This window comes from Telmatherina bonti (genome assembly GCF_933228915.1).
Source record: "Telmatherina bonti genome assembly, chromosome: 7".
Classification (NCBI taxonomy): domain Eukaryota; kingdom Metazoa; phylum Chordata; class Actinopteri; order Atheriniformes; family Telmatherinidae; genus Telmatherina; species Telmatherina bonti.
Window position 1 is genome coordinate 33,097,915 of NC_136625.1, and position 20,405 is coordinate 33,118,319.

The following is a 20,405-nucleotide window of genomic DNA, read 5'->3' on the forward strand; positions in this document are numbered from 1 at the left end:
GTGAGGGAAAGACACATTCTCTTGGCCGTCCTGGCTGATCCCATCGGTCTCCTGGAGCAGGGAATGTCTGTAGCTGGCCAGAAAGCGGTGGAAAAGGCGAAACTTGACGGTCATTACGACGAGGAGGGAGATGGTGAGGACTGTCCCGAGTCCTGCCGCCAGATACGACCACTGCAGGGATTTTGGGCTGTCGTCGGGTTTGGATGTTTCTGACAAACAGCAGAAAATGACATTAAAGCTAACTGGAGTGAGCCTCAGCTCCCATTACTTCCTGTTGTGACTTACTTTCAGTCCCAGTATTGTTACTGGTGTGATGATCGTTCTCCATCAAAAGATGTCTCTGGTGTCCTTCAAGCTTTCCATCTTCAAATAGAGAGGCAGAATGTGCATTTCTGATAAATGCATGGCAGAGAAAAGCTGCCAAAAAGATACTGCTGCTCCACCGACCCATCTCTTTGTTCTGACGGGGAAAACAGGAGAAATAACATCAAGAAGGGATTTTTTTTTTTTTATTAGGATCATGTTAATGAGGCAAGCAAATGTTATCATCACCATAGAGTTGACTTTATTTGAAAAGCAAAGAAAAAACAGCTTGAAGGATGAATGTTAAGATATTTAGGCAAAAGTCATCATTTATCGCTGCATAATTACAGCTTAAAATAAAGAGATATGAAGAATTTTGTTTCAATATTCTGGAAAATTTGGGAATTTCATCACTAAGACTGTTTTCTCCATGGTGTCAATCTGCAAAACTCCAGTCTCCGAACACCCCCTCCCAGTTTCTCTGTTTGCCATCATGCATCCAGATGTTAGGTAATCTGTTTGGTAAGTTTGGCTAAAACTATATAAGGTCCACCTGGCTAGTACCAGGCACCAGTACCAGGCTAGACCACCGATTACCCTCAGACTGATTTAACTCTTGGTGTCATAGATTCAACATGCTGTTGGAAACATTTCTCAGAGATTTTGCTCCATGTTGACATGAAGCATCACACAGTTTCCGCACATCATGATGAGAACCTCCCGTTCCACCACATCCCAAAGCTGCTCTGCTGGACTGAGATCTGGTGACTGTGGAGCCGTTGGAGGACAGTGAACTCATCGTCATGGTGGAGATGATGTGAGCTTTGTGACATGGTGCATCATCCTGCTGGAAGTTTCCATCAGAAGATGCTACACTGTTCTCAGAAAGGGATGGACATGGTCAGCAGCAGGACTCAGGTAGGCTGCGGAGGTTGAACCATGTCATGCTAGTACAGATTCACCCGGTGTGCCAAAAAACTATGATGTTTCATGATGTTTCCACTGGACTGTGACCATATATTTTGAACGTGATGAAACGGTAACCAGGCAACGTTTCTCCATCTTCTATTGTCCAGTTCTGGTGAGTCTGTGTGAATTGTAGCCTCAGTCTCCTGTTCTCAGCTGACAGGAGTGATACCCGGTGTGGTCTTCTGCTGCTGGAGACCATCTGCTTCAGGGTTAGGGACCAGACGATCTCCAGCTTACTGGATCATTTCTATTATTCAGAACATTCTCTGTAAACTTTAGAGAAATCCCAGTAAATCACCAGTTTCTGAAACACTCAGACCAGCAGCTATGCGACATGTCGTCCTCATTCTGATGCTCAGTTTTACATCAGCAGGTCATGTTCATCATGTTTGTATGACTAAATGCACCGAGTTGCCGCGACGTGATTGGCTGATTACATTCCTGTTAAATAACTGATCTGATAAAATGACCATTGAGTGTATGAGCTGGAGGTGTGTATCTGCTTCTTAACCAACCCACTAACTTAGTTTTTCGTGTTTGTAATGAATGTTTTCTTCCTTTTCTGTCCACCAGAGAGCCGTGGCCACTTTGTCTCGTCCACGTCTTGCCTCAGCAACGTGCTGGTCCACATGAGGCAGAGCATCGCTCAGGGAGAAACACTGAGTTAGGGCTGAAATCCTCGTTGACCATGGGGGTCCAATTTAAAAAATAGAAATTGCACTCTCAAATGTCAGTTGATGAGACCAGTTTTTATGATTTTCCATTTTTTCTACTGTCATTGGACAGACGCTTGTATCCAAAGTGACCTACATTTGATAAGTGATCAGTTAACCATAGCAATTAACCTAACATGCATGTCATGTGGGTGGGAGGAAGGCAGAGAATCCACGCTTACATGGAGAGACTTATAAAGACTGCCGTGGTAACCACTAGGCCAGTTTTATCCCAACTTAACCTCAAGCTAAGACTATCTTTAAGTCAGAAATCTTTTGGCTCATTTTGGCAGAGATATAATAAAACGAATTATGTGAATGCACCTTTCATGTACAAGACAAAGTGCTTTACATGAAACATTAAAAGCATTACAGAAAAAAGAGCATAAAAGAAAATTCAAATAACGAAATCATAATAAGATCATAAATGATATTAAAATAATTACAAGCAGAATTAAGTCAAAGTTACTGTGTAGATGTCATGCACAGGCACATGAGAAAAGAAATATTAAACCCTCATCAGTCAGATGAGGTGGGGGGGGGGGGGGTCGTCCAGAACCCTTTCAGCATCTACTAGCTGGTCTTTCAGCCATGTGATGAGACGGTTTAAACATCTAAATAGTGTGTGAAGAGAGAGCCAACGTGGAGACAAGCATCTGGTTCAGGAAGGAAACATAATAATGATCTTAAAGACAGAATGGAGCCATCAGCTTTTCAGTCACAGTTTCTGTCACATGATGTTGGGGAGTTGGCCTGCCAAGCTGGAGTCACATTCATCATTACTGACCAGTCTTGCTTACTGGTTAACGTTCAACTAACTTTCAATCTGTATCTTAGATTTTGTCTTTATTCCAAGAAATCAGACAGATGTGGAATCACAGCTGTGAAGTTTTTTTTCCTATTAAATTTCCAAATCAATGAGCACTCATAAAGCATGCAGGTCGACCAGTCAGTGCCCCACTGATGAATTATGATATTTACAATATTTGCAAAATGATCAGAAACATAAAAACAAGACAATCTTCCTCCACAAATAGCAAAGAAATGGAAAGTTGTGGGGAAAAGACGCACCTGAACAGAAGGGCTGACAGAGCAGACGTCTCCAAGTCCTGACTTGTCTTTATGTCCTCCTCTTCCGCATCTTTTGAAACAATAAACAGACTTACTGGGCAAAGGTTGATGGCATATCATAATGCCACCCTTTCTGCACCACATGCTTAAGACAGAGTCCCGTTAATGGCTAACGTCAACAGGTTTATCATTCATCCAGCTTCTGTATCTCGCTTTTTAACTCTTTTTCAGCCTGAATAAAACAGATTTTACAATCAGATTTGGAGATTAACTTTTATTTACTGCTTCAAAATACCAGCTGTGGGTGGAAATAATGACAGATTTGTGGAGAAAGGAGGGAGCGAGGAAAGGAATTGCATTTGTGTGATCAGGCCAGACGGTGGCACTGTGGTCCCATCGTACTCTGATACACACAACAACCATTTCACACCTGAAGATCTGGAACTGGGATTTATAGATGTAAAGAAAAATGTATACAAATGTTAAAGGGAATGTATGTGTATAAAAATAAACATTTGTACCATATATAGTGGATATTGGAGCCGCATTCCTCCTGCTTTGTGCTGGCAGGAGGGAGAACACAGAACAGACATGACAAATGATGGATCAGAGACCTGTTGATGGACGAAGTGTAGAAACACTGCCTGCTCCTTTCTGGAGGCGTTAACTCAGCCAGGTTTAACAAAAGTCTGAAGCTGTTTGGTTTTTTTCTTTTTTTTTTTTTTTTGCTTCTTTTTTCATCAGATCCCACATTGATGGATTCTCAGATAAAAACAGAAACAGCTGCATCCATATAAAATATTGACAAAAATGTACATTTTTGTCCAAACACTTAAAACACTTCAAATAAAGTGAAATTTCTGTATATTTCTGTTGACCTTTTGGATGTTCATTTTTGTTCACATCTCTCAACACGTGTGTGTGTGTGTGTGTGTGTGTGTGTGTGTGTGTGTGTGTGTGTGTGTAGATGTATACAGTATGAATATACAAATTTGCCCTTGTTTTTATATGTTTATATTTATTCCTGTGTGTATGTATATTTTTATGTAATTGTAAATACAAATGTGTGTGTATAGGTGTGTATATATGTAGGCATGTGTACATGTATGTTTTATACTATTCTATTTACATACCCAATTTTAATTCCAAGTTTCACAATGTTCAAGTTTGCAACTAGTATTTTATTGTATTTCATTATTTTTTATACTTTTATTTTAATAATGAAAGAATCACTTCATATTTTGGTTGTACAAAGCTGCATTGTTACAATGGTAATAAAGAGTAATAACTAACTAACTAACTGGATGGATGAACTACTGCGGCACAGGGGAAACGGGGAAGTATTTAAAAACTTGAGTGTGTCGGTCCAGTTTTATCTGGGCTGCTGAGTTTTATGAACAAATGAGACTAATAAATAAACTGCGACAACTGGGAAATGCCCGATGGCCAGTCGAAGTCCTTGATCCTCGTCCTGCCAGATATTTCTCTGCTGCAACATACCTGATTTGAGTGTGTGCAGATGATGTGCTGTTGGATCCATTTGTTGTGAATCAGGTGTGTTGGAGCAGGGAAACCTCTAAAACTTGCAGGACTGTCACCCTGTGGTACCAGATCTCCCCGTTCTGCAGACATAGGCCATTTCAAGGCCAGATCTCAAGCATGGCAGCATATTTAAAAGGCAGGTTGTCTACCGACTGGACAGCTGGTAGTTTGAATCCCGGTCCCCCCAGTCAAACTGTTGTTACGTCCTTCTTCCTTGTTGGCATCGCTCGTGTATGAATGTGTGGTGGTGTGTACTGGCTGCCATGCTTCTGCCAGTCTGCTTCAGGGAAGATGTGGATGTTTTTAGTGTCTGAATGGACCAGAAAACCTCACTATGCTGCTTTTGTTTCATTCAGCCAATCAGATTGTTTTGGATGTTCCTCACTTTAAACTCGAGAAGACATTTCTACTCTGTGAAACGCTCTGCTTTTAACCGTGCGGTCTGAAATAAAAAGTCTCTCCTCAGGACACACTTTAAACCTTGGTCTGCAGCTGAGTTTTTTATGTTGCACCTTTGTATGTTGTGTCTGGCTTTGTAGCACTCTGGAGGCTTTGTCTGCATAAACATGCTGTAATAGTAATGAATAAACTTGAAACTGTCATTGAAAAAAGGAGTCTACACACTCAAAAATAGAGGTACCAGCTTGTACCTAAAAAGGTACAAATGCTTGTCGCTGGGGGTGTACTCTTTTGAGAGACATTTCTGTACCCTTCAGTTCTGGTCTATTTTTGTACCTTATCAAGTTCAACCTCACCTTATCAAGTTATGTTTTTTTTTTATCTTTTCACAGGATTAGGCCTGGTCCATGCCAATGAGCAACATTATCTTATCTTTAATCTAGAAATAATCTTCAAAAACTCAAAATACTGACCAGCCATACACTTAGTTTGCAGCATCTGACCTTCACTGTCTGGTGTAGTAAATGACTGTTAAGTAGTACTACTGTCATCACTCAACTCTGCTCTAGTTTGTAACATTACAGCCATTAACATTACACTTTTCAATGCTGCAGGTACCCTTATGGTTGAAATGGTACAAATTTGTACTTTATGTCACTTTGAACCCTTTTTCGTACTCTGAAGGTGTGTTTCTGGTCTCTTAAAGGCCAGTATTGTACTTTTGAGAGAACATTTCTTTAAAATGTACCTATAGGTACAGAAATGTCCTTACCTTGTACCTCTATTTTTGAGAGTGTATTGATGTAATGTGGTGCGAATTAATAATGGATTCAGTAAACTCTGAAGTCCACTGAGTGCCTTGAAAATTAGTATAAAATTAGCATAGAAAATGAGAAATTTTGTATGGAAATCTAATCTTATTACTTACAAAAGGATGAAAATGTAAAAAGCAATGTGTTACTATCATCCTTAAAGCCACAGTGTGTGAGAATTACTCCGATCTAGAAGTTTGTAGATTGAAAACTAACAACAGAGTGCCTCGCTGTTAGAGCACGTTATTACCACTACTGAAGTCACAAATATGAAAATGTCAACATCTTGCATAAGCTGGAGTGTCCCATCAGATGATGAGGGACATAACTTCATTAGTTGTTATTTTGTTTCGCTTCTGATGTTGATAATTTACCAGCATGTCCTCCATGTATTTGCTAACAAGCTACCACTAAAAGCTAATGTCATCTGGAGAAATCGTGTGACGAGAGGGAGGACAAAAACACCCACCCCGGTTAATGAATCTGCTAAAAATTAATGATGAAACAGGAGGAAAAAGTTTGTGAAATTACAGCTGAAAGAACCAAACGGTGGTCTGCTGGTATGACTCCTGTGAAGAGAAACTGCAAACCGCTGCAACGATGCATTTCCACTGTAAGCGGTGCTGCTAGCCATCTGCGGACCCTAAACACAACTGCTTTGTGGCTCCAGTTAAATGCAAGAATCAGTGTGATTGGTTAATGTGTCTGTTGTTGTCTTCCTTGTTTTTAAGGACAAAAATGTCGCATTAAACATTTTTTTTAATCTGACAGCCATTACAAAACATTGTAATGCCTTCTGTGATCTTTACGTTTCAGGCTTCCTCATTACAGCACAGTAGTGTTGAAGTATCGACTTTTATTCAATTAAAACTTGTAAATTCACTTCCCATTAACAATTGTTTCATATTATTCATACCATAGAGTGGTCAACATCGTCTCTGCATGCAGCAACACTAACCTTTAACTCCAGATTATCATTTCCAAATGCTTCATTCGTTTTCTTTTTAAGTAATCTTGCATAAAAGAAACCGACGCACACTAATGGATTTTATAGAAATTTATATGAATTATTTGAGCATGACCGTCCGTCTGCCAGTTTTCTATTTACTTAATCAGATAGCAGAGAAGCCTTTGATATGCATGTTCCCTCAACTGTGCAAACATGAATGCAAATTGTGCCAACATGTGCAGCAAATTTAATTTATTTCTTGCAAAATATAAAAGAACATCACATTGATTTGCCACGGACAGTTCTGCAGTGAGAGGCTGATCACAGGGCCTGCAGTCAAAGGCAACAAGTAGAAAAAGACTAGTTTTACTCCTACAAAGTATTTAGACAAAAGATACAGTGAACAATGATGCAATGAGGGAATATTTCTGCATCTTAGCTTTAAACAAAGTCATACAGTGAGCCGCTTTCTTTATAATTCTTATTTGAGAAAGGAGCCAAGACGAGAAAAAGTGTAAGGCATGTGAGGCTTAGTTTTAGATAAAAACCATTTTGTCGTTCTCTTGATTTCCTTCCATATGATTGTTATTTAAAATGAACGAGCAGCTTTTCTTAAAGAGAAGCAAATGGACGTTTTTAAAGTCTGGTTGTTGACTTCTCAGACTGAGCAGACTGACTGAGCAGCTAATGAGAAAAACAGATCACTTGTTGGTCCACATCTCTTCCCCTTCTTTTTTTCACGTCCATCTTTTATCCTTTTTTTTTTTTTTTTTAGCAACGAGAAGCATCATTACTTTATGGTGAATGTGAGTATTTCTGCTGTAAGTGTGCAGAGTACCACTTAAAATCTCAGAAAAACAAGGTCAGACGTCTGGATGTGCTACAATAATCTTTTTAAGAACTAACATTACTTGTGCATAAAGGCTTCAAGATCGTCACTAAAGCCAATTAGAGCTTAATCAGAAATAAATATAAAATATGGAAAAACCTTGTCTTGGTTTTGTTTGTCTTTATTGTAAAATAAATAAAAGCACAACCAGACAATACTTTTCATTTCAATTCAGCTTTTTTTTTCTACGGAACCAATTCCCACCAAAACCATCTCAAGGTACTTTAACAGATACAGTCCAGTTTAACTAAAGCCATTGTAGTGAAACTATCATCTGATTTTTAACATGGTCCACTAGTTTATAAAAACTGTGTTCATAAAAGCCAGTCTACAGAAAGTACTGGGGTGATACACTGGGCGAGAGCAAAATGTGTAAGACTTTAAAGTGGAACTATTATGTGCATTTCAGGCTAATTTATTTTTATTTCTGAGACCAGAAGGGCTGGGATTGATCGAGTTATTGTCACAAATCGCTTTATTTACTTCAGACCGACCCTCTCCGTAGGCTGTCAGATCAGCCTGCGGGCAAAACGAGTGGATTGAGACTCTTCCGCATTAAGCCCCGCCTCCCGCCACCGCGCTACATCGGGAGCGCGCACCGCACCTGCTTTTGCCGTCATTGTAACATCTCATAAACAGAAGGATTAGGCTAATATGAACTCAATAAAAAAACAAAATACAATGTCATCACATAGCATACAGCCCTACATGTTGGAACCTGAATCAGACCCTGAAAACGAAGTGGAAAACAGCAACCCACAGCAACGAATGCAGCAGGATGTCTCTCTTTGGTAAACTCACCAGCCATCGTTGGAAATAACTTTATCCCACGTTTTCCACCCGCCTGATGTATTTGTACATGCCCTTGTTAACCAGTAGAAGGTAACCAATCACCGAACCTTATCCCCCGGGACGTCACAAGGATTTCCAAATAGAAAAAACTCTCTACAACGACGCGTTTTTCGTCACCATGGAAACCGAACGGAGAGCGTGCTGGAACTCAAACTCAAACTCAAACATGCGTTTAGGTGATAAAAAAAAAAACAGTGTCGTTCACATGTTTGATGAGGATTCAACACTGTAACACTGTAGAAAGCTCAGAAAACTCCAAAAACCATCATAGCACCCCTTTAATCATGTTAATAATCATTATGTCTTTATTTACTAAACCATAGATTGTTTGTTTTTACATAAACATTTGGTTAAATCACATCATGGAGACTATGTTTGGTATCACACGATAACTTTTAGACCATCCAAATACAATAACATCCACTGTTCCATATTACATTCCAGGCTATTCACAGTTATACTGAACGTTGTTATTTACCTCCTCTTGTTACTATTTTCTAGATATTTTTCATTTTACACTCTTCTGTTTGTTTGTGTTATGAACACAAATGGGAAATGGATGCTGCAACAATCACATTTCCCACTATCTATCTATCTATCTATCTATCTATCTATCTATCTATCTATCTATCTATCCATCTATCTATCTATCTATCTATCTATCTATCTATCTATCTATCTATCTATCTCACACACTATTTCTGTGGACTTTATTTTTTGCAAAGCTTGCAATGTGAATAAAGTTATTTGATTTATTATGCTGTTAAACTTTTATTTGAGGGCAGCAAACACTCAGAGTTTCTAATATCTGCAAAGTCGGTCGTTTGAATCCCTCTTCACCCCAGTCAATCTGTCCTTGCCTACATTAGTAGTAATATGAAAATGTTTCATATTTATTTATATAACAGCAGTTCAAGCAGACTACTTGAGCCAAAAAATTTGTTTCGTTAAAGCTGCAGCACTAAAGTTTGGAAGAATTTTCTACTGTGGTGCTGTTTAGAGTTTTTCTCAGTTGCTTTAGTGCGTTTCTTACATCACTATATCACTATTCACAACAGTTAGCTCAACCTCCGCAACATTTAGTCATGTGTGCACATCGTAGTAGCAGTTTCTCATTCCTTCCAACAAACTGCAAATGCTTTTGGACATGCATCAGTTGCTTTCATACAACTCTGCTGTTTTATAACATTATCATTTGCTAAGGTCATGTCAGTCAAAATGAACTATACTTGTGATGCTGAACGATCAGTCCATATAAAACTAATAGTCCTCATTTCATTGCTTGAGTCATTACAAAGAAAAATGTTGAACTAGCTGTCAAACTCTGTCAAGCAAATTTTATAATCATTTTTAAACTGAAATGTTTCCTAAATTGAATAATTTCTCTCAAGTTAACCTCAGATTTCACTGATAAAGTGTGTGAAGCATTAGCTGCAACCAATGATGAGCCCCTTCTCTACAATCACTCAGAGCTGAATCCCATAAAGCTCCATTTCACCAGCATATATGAACCCAGCAGGACATGGTGTGTACCATCTCTTCAAGACTGTGACACAGAAATGGAAGGACACCCTCGTGGAAGAGGGGTGAGGATGCGGGGAGGAATGGGAAGGATTCCTGATGAAATCAGGGCTACAGTCGTGGATCATGTTGTCAGTAACGGCCTCACAATGGCTGAAGCTGGTCGAAGGGTGCAGCCAAATGTTGGGAGAACCACCGTGAATTCAATTATTCAAACATTTTGTCAGGAGAACAGGTGTGTATGAATGGACAGTAGTTCAGCACCAAACAATCTGCTCTGCATCGTCATTGTGTCATGCATGAAGCTTGCAGTGGGACAAGAACTTGTCACTTTTTACATTTAGACTTACAGCTTTACTGCATCACAGATTGAGTGTATTGTAGTGTTACAGTAAAGATTTGGCATCAACATACCCAAATGGCCCTGCTGGTGGCCATGTGATGACATCATAGCAGAGTCCTGCAGAGGGTGGATTCCTGAACACACATCCAGACGAACGTCTGCATGAATGATTTACAGTACTACATATGTTGTTTGCGCAGTTCCATTTTATGTACTGCACTATTGTTTACAGTTGTGCACAGCTCTACCCAAGGGGACTTTATGTGTGTTTTTTCTTTTGCACAATGCTGTGAACAAACTAGAATTGCAAAGAGCATATGCAGTAAAAATGTGAAACATACATTTTCAGTGTCTTTTACTCAGTTACCTCACTAAATACATTCATGTCTAACTTTACTTTAGTTTTCAAATGGCCATGCAAATAGCATTTAGTGATGTCTTGAAAGCATCTGTAAAGCGTCTTGAGATGGCATCGCTGTGATTTGACGCTATAAAACTAAAATTGAATTGAATTGAGCCTTTTCAGGTCGAAGACAGATCATGAACAATGCTGTCAGGACTTTTCATCTTGATAACACTGACATGTTCATTGACATGAATACTTGCTTTTGAGGGATGAACTATCCATTTTGAGCAAGTGAGACGCTTCTGCAGGTTATCAACTGGGTTTTACAGTTTGTGATGATTGTTTAGAGAAATGCACTAACTGTTGTGCAAATGTAAATAGTGATGTGAGAAATGCACCAAAGCAACTGAGAAAAACTGTAATAAAAGCTAAATAAGAAACCGCCTTGCATCCTGTCTCTTCTCTTAGGTCTTTCCATCCAGTGAAAGTCAGCCAACTCCTGTTTTATCCATCGCTCTGTCACATTCTGTCTTTTCTTTTTCCTCTATTCCTTTCATAATGTCGTCTTGCATTTCTTAGCAGGTGTCACATGATGCTCCAGGCTGTCACTAAAAGTTCTGAGGTGTGTTTTCTCACCCTCACGATGCTGCAGGGTGACGAAAGTGTGTGAAAGTCACCAGAAAGTCAGTGTGTCATCAAAACAAACCAAAAGCACAACGTTATCAGATAAGAAGTTATGTCTATACGTTGCTTTAATGTTATTTCCCATCCCACTCTCAGTTGACTGGCGAGCTGTCCAGGTTGTGCCCTGCTTCTCACCCAGTGGTAGCTGGGATAGGCTCCAGTTTCCCACAACTCTTAATCGGCTTAAGCAGTTTAGAAAATGGATGGATGGAACTCTCAGATGATGATAGCTGATAAACATAAGCTAACTTGCCTTTGACTTTTGGACAACACAAAGGAGACTGAGTTTCGCACAGATGAGAGAAACTTGGCAGAGCTGTAGAACGGAAGGAGAGAGATAAGGACCACAACAGTCATGGATGTCAAGTAAAAGGTGCTGAGTCAGACACAATACTGTTTTAATGTTTTAAGAGTTTTCAGAGCCTCAGGTGATGTTTTCACCTGAGATTAGAGATTATTATAAGAAATTAAACGACGCCTGTAAACTAGTCCAGGCAGACATCTCAAGCTGATGTGCTGCATCCATATGGTCTTCTGCACATGACACGTAGTCATCCCATGTAAACATGTTGATTCATGCTTGCTGTCACTGTTGCTGCTTTAGCAATGATTACTGCATCTTGTCTGTTTTTGTTTAGAGCTTCTCCACCACGCAGCATCCACCCACAAGCTCCGGTTAAAAGAGAAAATATTGTTCAGTTTTCATTCCAGTGTTGATTAAAGTGATTAAAACACATGCGTGTACAAACTAAAATGCTGGATAAAACTTTTTTCCATCAACATGTGACCAGTCTGACTGAAGATGTGCTCGGGAAAACTTATTTAGTGCTCCCATCCCATAACTCATGATCAGTCTGAAACATTTCCAAACTGTCATATCCTTTGATTCATGACATTCAGATAAAGAGCAAGACTGATTCTACAATGACCAAAGCAGGCTGTTACTACCATTCCTCATCGTGTGCTCTTCAAAATGCTTTACAAATTCCTCAGCAGACAAAAGAATAAGAAGCCGGAGACAGAATTAGAGTTGAGCTTCGTAACTTTAAAAGCAAAGATGGATGTAAGTGACTGGAACTCCTCCAGAGGGAGTAGAGAAAGAGAGCCAGACAGCCTTGGATGTTCAGTTGAATGTGTTCAATGCATCCACATGAAGCTTTGCAGCAGGGTTGTTCTGTTTCTATGAATACTAAAAACAACTTTAGAATCAAAGCTGCCTAAATTTCTTTCATGGTTTAATGAACTATTATAGCAGTGCTTCTGGGGGAGCAGAAACATGACGTGGGAGCACGTAGGATGAGGAAAAAATAGCAGACGAGCTAATGTTTTGACAAGTCTGGCACTTGGAAACGTTCTGGTCCACACTCCAGACCACTTGATGGCAGCAATGCAGCAGATAGTTTTCGCCAACTGCCGAAAAACATCACGAAGAAGAAAAACTTAACTTAACTTTATACATTCATATATTTATATATATATATATATATATTTATATATATACATATATATATGGGGTTTGTGCCCTCTCCCTGAGTCGTCACCTTATCGTGGTGGAGGGGTTTGTGCGTCCCGAAGATCCTAGCAGCTATGTTGTCGGGGGCTTTATGCCCCTGGTAGGGTCACCCATGGCAAACAGGTGTCTAGGGGAGGGACCAGACCAAGCACGGCTCATAGACCCCTATGATGACGACCAACCTGGGCATGAATGTTCCCTTGCCCGGACGCGGGTTACCGGGACCCCCCTCTGGAGCCAGGCCTGGAGGCGGGGTACGAGAGCGAGCGTCTGGTGGCCGGGCCTTCGCCCATGGGGCCCGGTCGGGCTCAGCCCGAAAGGGTTACATGGGCCCCACCTCCCGTGGGCTCACCATCTGCGGGAGGAGCCGTAGGGGTCGGGTGCAATGTGAGCTGGGCGGCAGCAAGGGGCGGGGACCCTGGCGGTCCGATCCCCGGCTGCAGAAGCTGGCTCTAGGGACGTGGAACGTCACCTCTCTGGTGGGGAAGGAGCCTGAGCTTGTGCGCGAGGTTGAGCGGTTCCGACTAGATATAGTTGGACTCACCTCGACGCATGGCTTGGGCTCTGGAACCAGTACCCTCGAGAGGGGCTGGACCTTCTTCCACTCTGGAGTTGCTCATGGTGAGAGGCGCCGAGCAGGTGTGGGCATTCTCATCAGCCCCCAGCTTGGTGCCTGCACGTTGGGGTTTACCCCGGTGGATGAAAGGGTAGTTTCCCTCCGCCTCCGGGTGGGGGGACGGGTCCTGACTGTTGTCTGTGCTTATGCACCGAACAGCAGTTCAGAGTACCCACCCTTTCTGGGGTCCTTGGAGGGAGTGCTGGAGGGTGCTCCTTCTGGGGACTCCATTGTTCTGCTGGGGGACTTCAATGCTCACGTGGGCAATGACAGTGAGACCTGGAGGGGAGTGATTGGGAGGCATGGTCCCCCCCCTCTGAACCCAAATGGTGTTTTGTTATTGGACTTCTGTGCTCGTCATGGATTGTCTATAACGAACACCATGTTCCAGCATAAGAGTGTCCATATGTACACCTGGCATCAGGATTCCCTGGGCCGCAGTTCAATGATCGACTTTGTAGTCGTATCGTCGGACCTGCGGCCACATGCCTTGGACACTCGGGTGAAGAGGGGGGCGGAGCTGTCAACTGATCACCACCTGGTGGTGAGTTGGCTCAGATGGTGGGGGAGGAAGCCGGTCAGACCTGGCAGGCCCAAACGTGTTGTGAGGGTCTGCTGGGAACGTCTGGCTGAGTCCCCTGTCAGAGCGAGCTTCAACTCCCACCTTCAGCAGAGCTTCGAACATGTCCCGGGTGAGGCGGGGGACATTGAGTCTGAATGGGCTGTGTTCCGTGCCTCTATTGCTGAGGCGGCCAGCCGGAGCTGTGGCTGCAAGGTCGTTGGTGCCTGTCGTGGCGGTAATCCCAGGACTCGTTGGTGGACACCAGCAGTGAGGGATGCCGTCAAGCTGAAGAAGGAGTCCTATCGGGCCTTCTTGGCCTGTGGGACTCTGGAGGCAGCTGATGGGTACCGGCGGGCTAAGCGGCATGCGGCTTCGGCCGTTGCCGAGGCAAAAACTCGGGCATGGGAGGAGTTCGGCGAGGCCATGGAGAAAGACTTCCGGACGGCTTCGAGGAGATTCTGGTCCACCATCCGGCGGCTCAGGGGGGGGAAGCAGTGCTCCATCAACACTGTGTACAGTGGAGATGGGGTGCTGCTGACCTCAACTCGGGACGTTGTGGGTCGGTGGAGGGAATACTTCGAAGACCTCCTCAATCCTACCAACACGTCTTCCCATGAGGGAGCAGAGCTGGTGGACTCAGGGGTGGACTCTCCTATCTCTGGGGCTGAAGTCGCTGAGGTGGTCAAAAAGCTCCTTGGCGGCAAGGCCCCGGGGGTGGATGAGATCCGCCCGGAGTTCCTTAAGGCTCTGGATGCTATGGGGCTGTCCTGGCTGACACGCCTCTGCAGCATCGCGTGGACATCGGGGGCAGTACCGCTGGATTGGCAGACTGGGGTGGTGGTCCCCCTTGTTAAGAAGGGGGACCGGAGGGTGTGTTCCAATTACAGGGGAATCACACTCCTCAGCCTCCCTGGTAAGGTCTATTCAGGGGTCCTGGAGAGGAGGGTCGAATCCCGGATTGAGGAGGAGCAGTGTGGTTTTCGTCCTGGTCGCGGAACAGTGGACCAGCTCTATACGCTCTCTGGGGTCCTGGGGGGGGCATGGGAGTGTGCCCAACCAGTCTACATGTGCTTTGTGGACCTGGAGAAGGCATTCGACTGTGTCCCCCGGGGGCTCCTGTGGGGGGTACTCCGGGAGTATGGGGTACCGGACCCCCTTGTACGAGCTGTCCGGTCCCTGTACGACAGGTGTCAGAGCTTGGTCCGCATTGCCGGTAGTAAGTCGGATTCGTTTCCGGTGAGGGTTGGACTCCGCCAAGGCTGCCCTTTATCACCGATTCTGTTCATAACTTATATGGACAGAATTTCTAGGCGCAGCCGAGGGGTTGAGGGGATCCGACTTGGTGGCCTCAGGATTGGGTCCCTGCTTTTTGCGGATGACGTGGTCCTGTTGGCTTCATCTGGTCGTGATCTCCAGCTCTCGCTTGAGCGATTCGCGGCCGAGTGTGAAGCGGCTGGGATGAGAATCAGCACCTCAAAATCTGAGACCATGGTCCTCAGCCGGAATAGGGTGGATTGCCCTCTCCGGGTCGGGAGTCAGGTCCTGCCTCAAGTGGAGGAGTTTAAATATCTCGGGGTCTTGTTCACGAGTGAGGGAAGGATGGAGCGTCAGATCGACAGACGGATCGGTGTGGCGTCTGCAGTAATGCGGGCTCTGCGCCGGTCTGTCGTGGTGAAGAAGGAGCTGAGCCAGAAGGCGAAGCTCTCGATTTATCAGTCGATCTACGTTCCTACCCTCACCTATGGTCATGAGCTGTGGGTCGTGACCGAAAGAACGAGATCTCGTATACAGGCGGCTGAAATGAGTTTCCTCCGCAGGGTGGCCGGGCTCTCCCTTAGAGATAGGGTGAGGAGCTCAGTCATCCGGGAGGGGCTCAGAGTAGAGCCGCTGCTCCTTCGCATCGAGAGGAACCAGTTGAGGTGGCTCGGGCATCTGGTCAGGATGCCTCCTGGACGCCTCCCTGGTGAGGTGTTCCAGGCACGTCCCTCGGGGAGGAGACCCCGGGGAAGACCCAGGACACGCTGGAGGGATTACATCTCTCGGCTGGCCTGGGAACGCCTCGGGATCCCCCCCGCAGAGTTGGCAAATGTGGCTGGGGAGAGGGAAGTCTGGGCTTCCCTGCTTAGGCTGCTGCCCCCGCGACCCGACCCCGGAGAAGCGGCAGAAGATGGATGGATGGATGGCATATATATATATATATATATATATATATATATATATATATATATATATATATATATATATATATATATATACATATATACATATATATATATATATATATATATATATATATATATATATATATATATATATATATATATGTATGTATATATAAATATATATATATATATATATATAGCTCCACATTAAGTTCAGCTCCACCTCTGATCCTCAGAGGTGGAGCTAAACTTAATGCTCTCAAATGTTGCTGTGATATTATTTTCAACTGGGATTGTAAAAAAAATAACATCCAAAATCCCTATTTTAAACTATTTATGTTCCTGAATTGTAAATCCAGCTCCAAAAAGGACACTGAAGCGGCAGATACGTTGTAATAGTTCTATTTTAATAGCCAAAACACAACACAGTTATTAAATGCCAATATTCAATATTTAAACATAAACGTATATATATATATATATATATATATATATATATATATATATATATATATATATATATATATATATATATATATATATATATATATATATATATATATATATATACATATATATATTCCTCCTGTAGCTCAGGAGGAAGAGCAGTTGTCCTTCAACAGGTAAGTTGAGCAAGACACTGAACCCCAAACTGCCCCCCGATGTGCCTATCGGGGTATAAGTGTGTAGAATGAGTGTGTGTGTGAATGGGTGAATGTGACAAGTAGTGTAAAGCACTTTGAGTGGTCTGTATGACTAGAAAAGCACTATAGAAGTACAAGTCCATTTACCATTTACTTTAAACACCACTGAGCTGAATAATATTTGCAAGTTTTCGACTTTTGAAAATGACAGGTTGTTCAAAGTTGAAGCACAGCAGCTGAAAACAGGTGTTTACTAAATACACAAACAAAATATATTCATATATAAGCAACATTTTGCCTTGTTTTAGAAAACCTTCAACTAGCAGAGTCAGAAATGAAGGGCATATAAACAAAAACCGAGCAGATGCGGAGCTCAGGCTATTAGTATGTCACGTTTATGCAGCTTTCTCCCATAAATGCCCTTTTATGTAGTTAGACTGAATCTATTGGAACAAAAAGCCTTTTCAATGGAAGATTAGTGCAACAACTCATCACCTTGTGAGACAATCTGTTATTTACTTTGTGGTGTATTTTGAACTGTTGCCTCAAAGCCAGAAGTTTTCTCATTCCAGTCTTGGATGGGACCTTTCCATGTGCAGTTTGGGTATGTCCCGCACTTCCCAATACTCAGAAAACGTGAATATGTTCATGAACAGAACAATGTGATTGTCTTGTTAGAACGATCGTCTTGTTTGTGTGTGATGGAATAGCAACCCATCCGGGATGCACCACACAGCTTGGTCCACGTTATCCAGGATTCCAGCATCAACACTGATTCGACTAAAGCATAAATGTTCTGCATAAATCAAGGGTGTAAGAATACATCGATCAACCTTACTCACAAAAAGTGAAGGATATTTGGCTTTTTGCATGATGTCTGAATGAACCTAAAATGCCATATAACCTTTACAGGTGACCTTAAATAGAATTTCTCTACATTATTGTATGCAGATGTTTAATGTTTAAAGGCAGGCTAGGAGATGATGTCCAGGAACATTTTTTATGATGCTGTAAAATCTACTCCACATGCTTTAATAAAAAGATAAAAAGATTTAGTCATCTGGAACGACATAACTGAAAAAATCACCATCCAATCATTTGAACCACCCCCTTTTCAACACAATTTGTCCCTCCCCACCTCAGCTTTACAAGCGTTTGTAAAGGCAACAAAGCGAGAGGCAGAGCTTAGCTAGCTACATTAGCTTGCATACAACATCAAAGTGTGATGAACCTTTGGGAGCAATCGTGCATGCTTTGGAAGCCAGACTTCAAAGAGAGGTCAGAAGAGAGGAGTTTGGACCTTTGAATTTTTTATCTTCGAAATGTGGCTTGCTTAGACCATTCTTCCAGGATCTCCTTTCTTTCGGGATCTATAAGTAAGCTAGTTGGGCTGTTCTTCAACAAGATTATTTAACAACAACACCAAAAAAAGAAAAGAAAAAAAAAAGCAGAAGAAACAAAAGTGTGTGAAGCATAAATCTACCAATAAATGTTGTACTTTAGTGACAACTTGTATCTAAACCAACCAGCAACCTCTGGTGGTTGAAAGTGAAGCCTATGCAGAAGGAGAGGGTCTTGGCTGCAGCCTAGAATATGAGGCGAGGCTCAGCCCCGCCCACTCAACATTTTGATTGGATTAACCCCAATCCTAACCCCACGCCCATTTGACATCCAACCCCACCCATTGGACGTCCATTCCCGCCCAATATCCAGCCCCGCCCCAGTCTCCAGGCTGCAGCCAAGGGTTATTGGGCGGAAGTGCCAAAAGTTACAGTTCCCCCCTCATCCACTAGGGGCTCCATCACACAGGAAATCTCCATAGACTCGCATGTTAAAAAGACCAACTTCACAGCAGAAATAGACATGTTTACATACTGGTACAAAAACATTTTAGGTTTAATCAGGTCAGGTTTACATTCATGACAACTGAGCGAGTGAGTTTTTTTCTAACTCCTCCATTTGAAGTAATTTCAACTCAAAATTTGAGTTGAAATTATCTCATAATTATTGATGTGTCCGTAGGACTGACCTGATATAGAAGCTTTAAGAAGGAGGAATGTAGAACAACCACGGTATTTAGCTGGTTAACAACGTGATTTAGCTTTAGCCCGCTTATCTCCGTTGGCTGGTTAGCTCCTGTTAGATCGTGTTAGCGCTGGGTTCTTTCAGATAGCTTTTAGCTACAGGCAGGTAGGAGATCGCTAGATGTCAATCATGACACATACCAGCCCTCCTCTTAGCTCCTCTGCCCATTATTCTAATTTCCAGAAGAGATAACATGTGTGACGATGCCAAGATGACGATGGTAGGAACCGCCCACCGATCATCAATTCAGCTCTTCAGAAACCTACAGGTGATGTCAAGGAGGCTCTGTCCATCTTTTATATACATTCTATAGTTTTAACCTCTGATTGGTAACTTTCCAGCATCTCTTCCTCTCTGATAACTTTTCACCTTGGTTTGGTGGAGTTTCACCAGAACCAAGATATCAAAGAATGTAAGAATAAACACATATAAATAAACAACACTGAAGTTAGCTTCTGATTCGTCATATCTGAAAACGGTGATTCCAGTTCATTTTTGGCAACTTAGACCAAATTAGATCAGCTCCTGAGCAAAAGCTACAATCCTTAGACTCTTCAAATCTGGACTGAATTATTCTCCACTCACACCATAAAATGCCTCCTTGCAATGTTTGTTTTCACTCACAGGTACTAGTTTACCTGCTTGTATCGTTCCATTTTCATTCACGCAGTCAAGCGTGTCCCTTTTGGAACTAAAGAAATGCCATATCATTGTGACACATGACAAGTTAATGAGACATCAAGATGTTATGTTATGGTATACCCACCACTGTTTTTGGCTTTTCTCTATAAATTTCTTAGATTAAGGAATTACCGTGACATTATTTTATTTACAGGTCAAACATTCATGATATAATATCAGAGTAGCATGAACTCTTCACATTTTCTGTGAATTTCACCTGAAAACTTTTTATGAGTGATGCACATACATAAAGAGATTCAGTAATAAATAATCCATTAGCCACCGCATTGATCCAAATGGAAAAAATAAATCAAACATTGATACAGTTATCACTGATGAGAGCAATATTACATAAAACATAAAACTCTGTACTTCTGGCTTGTTTTGATGGCACAGTGATATTCATTATGTGCATTCCTCACAGCGTCCTGAGGAACTGCAGCTCACAATTTTTTTTTTCCCGCTTGAAGCATCACGTGGTAGCTACATTTAGCGTTACAGGACTTCATCACACACCAGCTGGATCCATTCACCATCAATTTATTCATGTAGTACTTTAACAGCAGCCACATTTGAACAAAGTGCCGAACTTCTAAGAGAAGTTTAAAAGAATACAGAAATAGAAATAACATAAAACAGTTCAAATGTATAAGATGTATTAAAAAAAAAAAAAAAAAGTGGTAAAAATAGGAACATAAAAATCAAATCCAGACAAAAATTTGATCAAATAAATTAGATAAATATAGAAG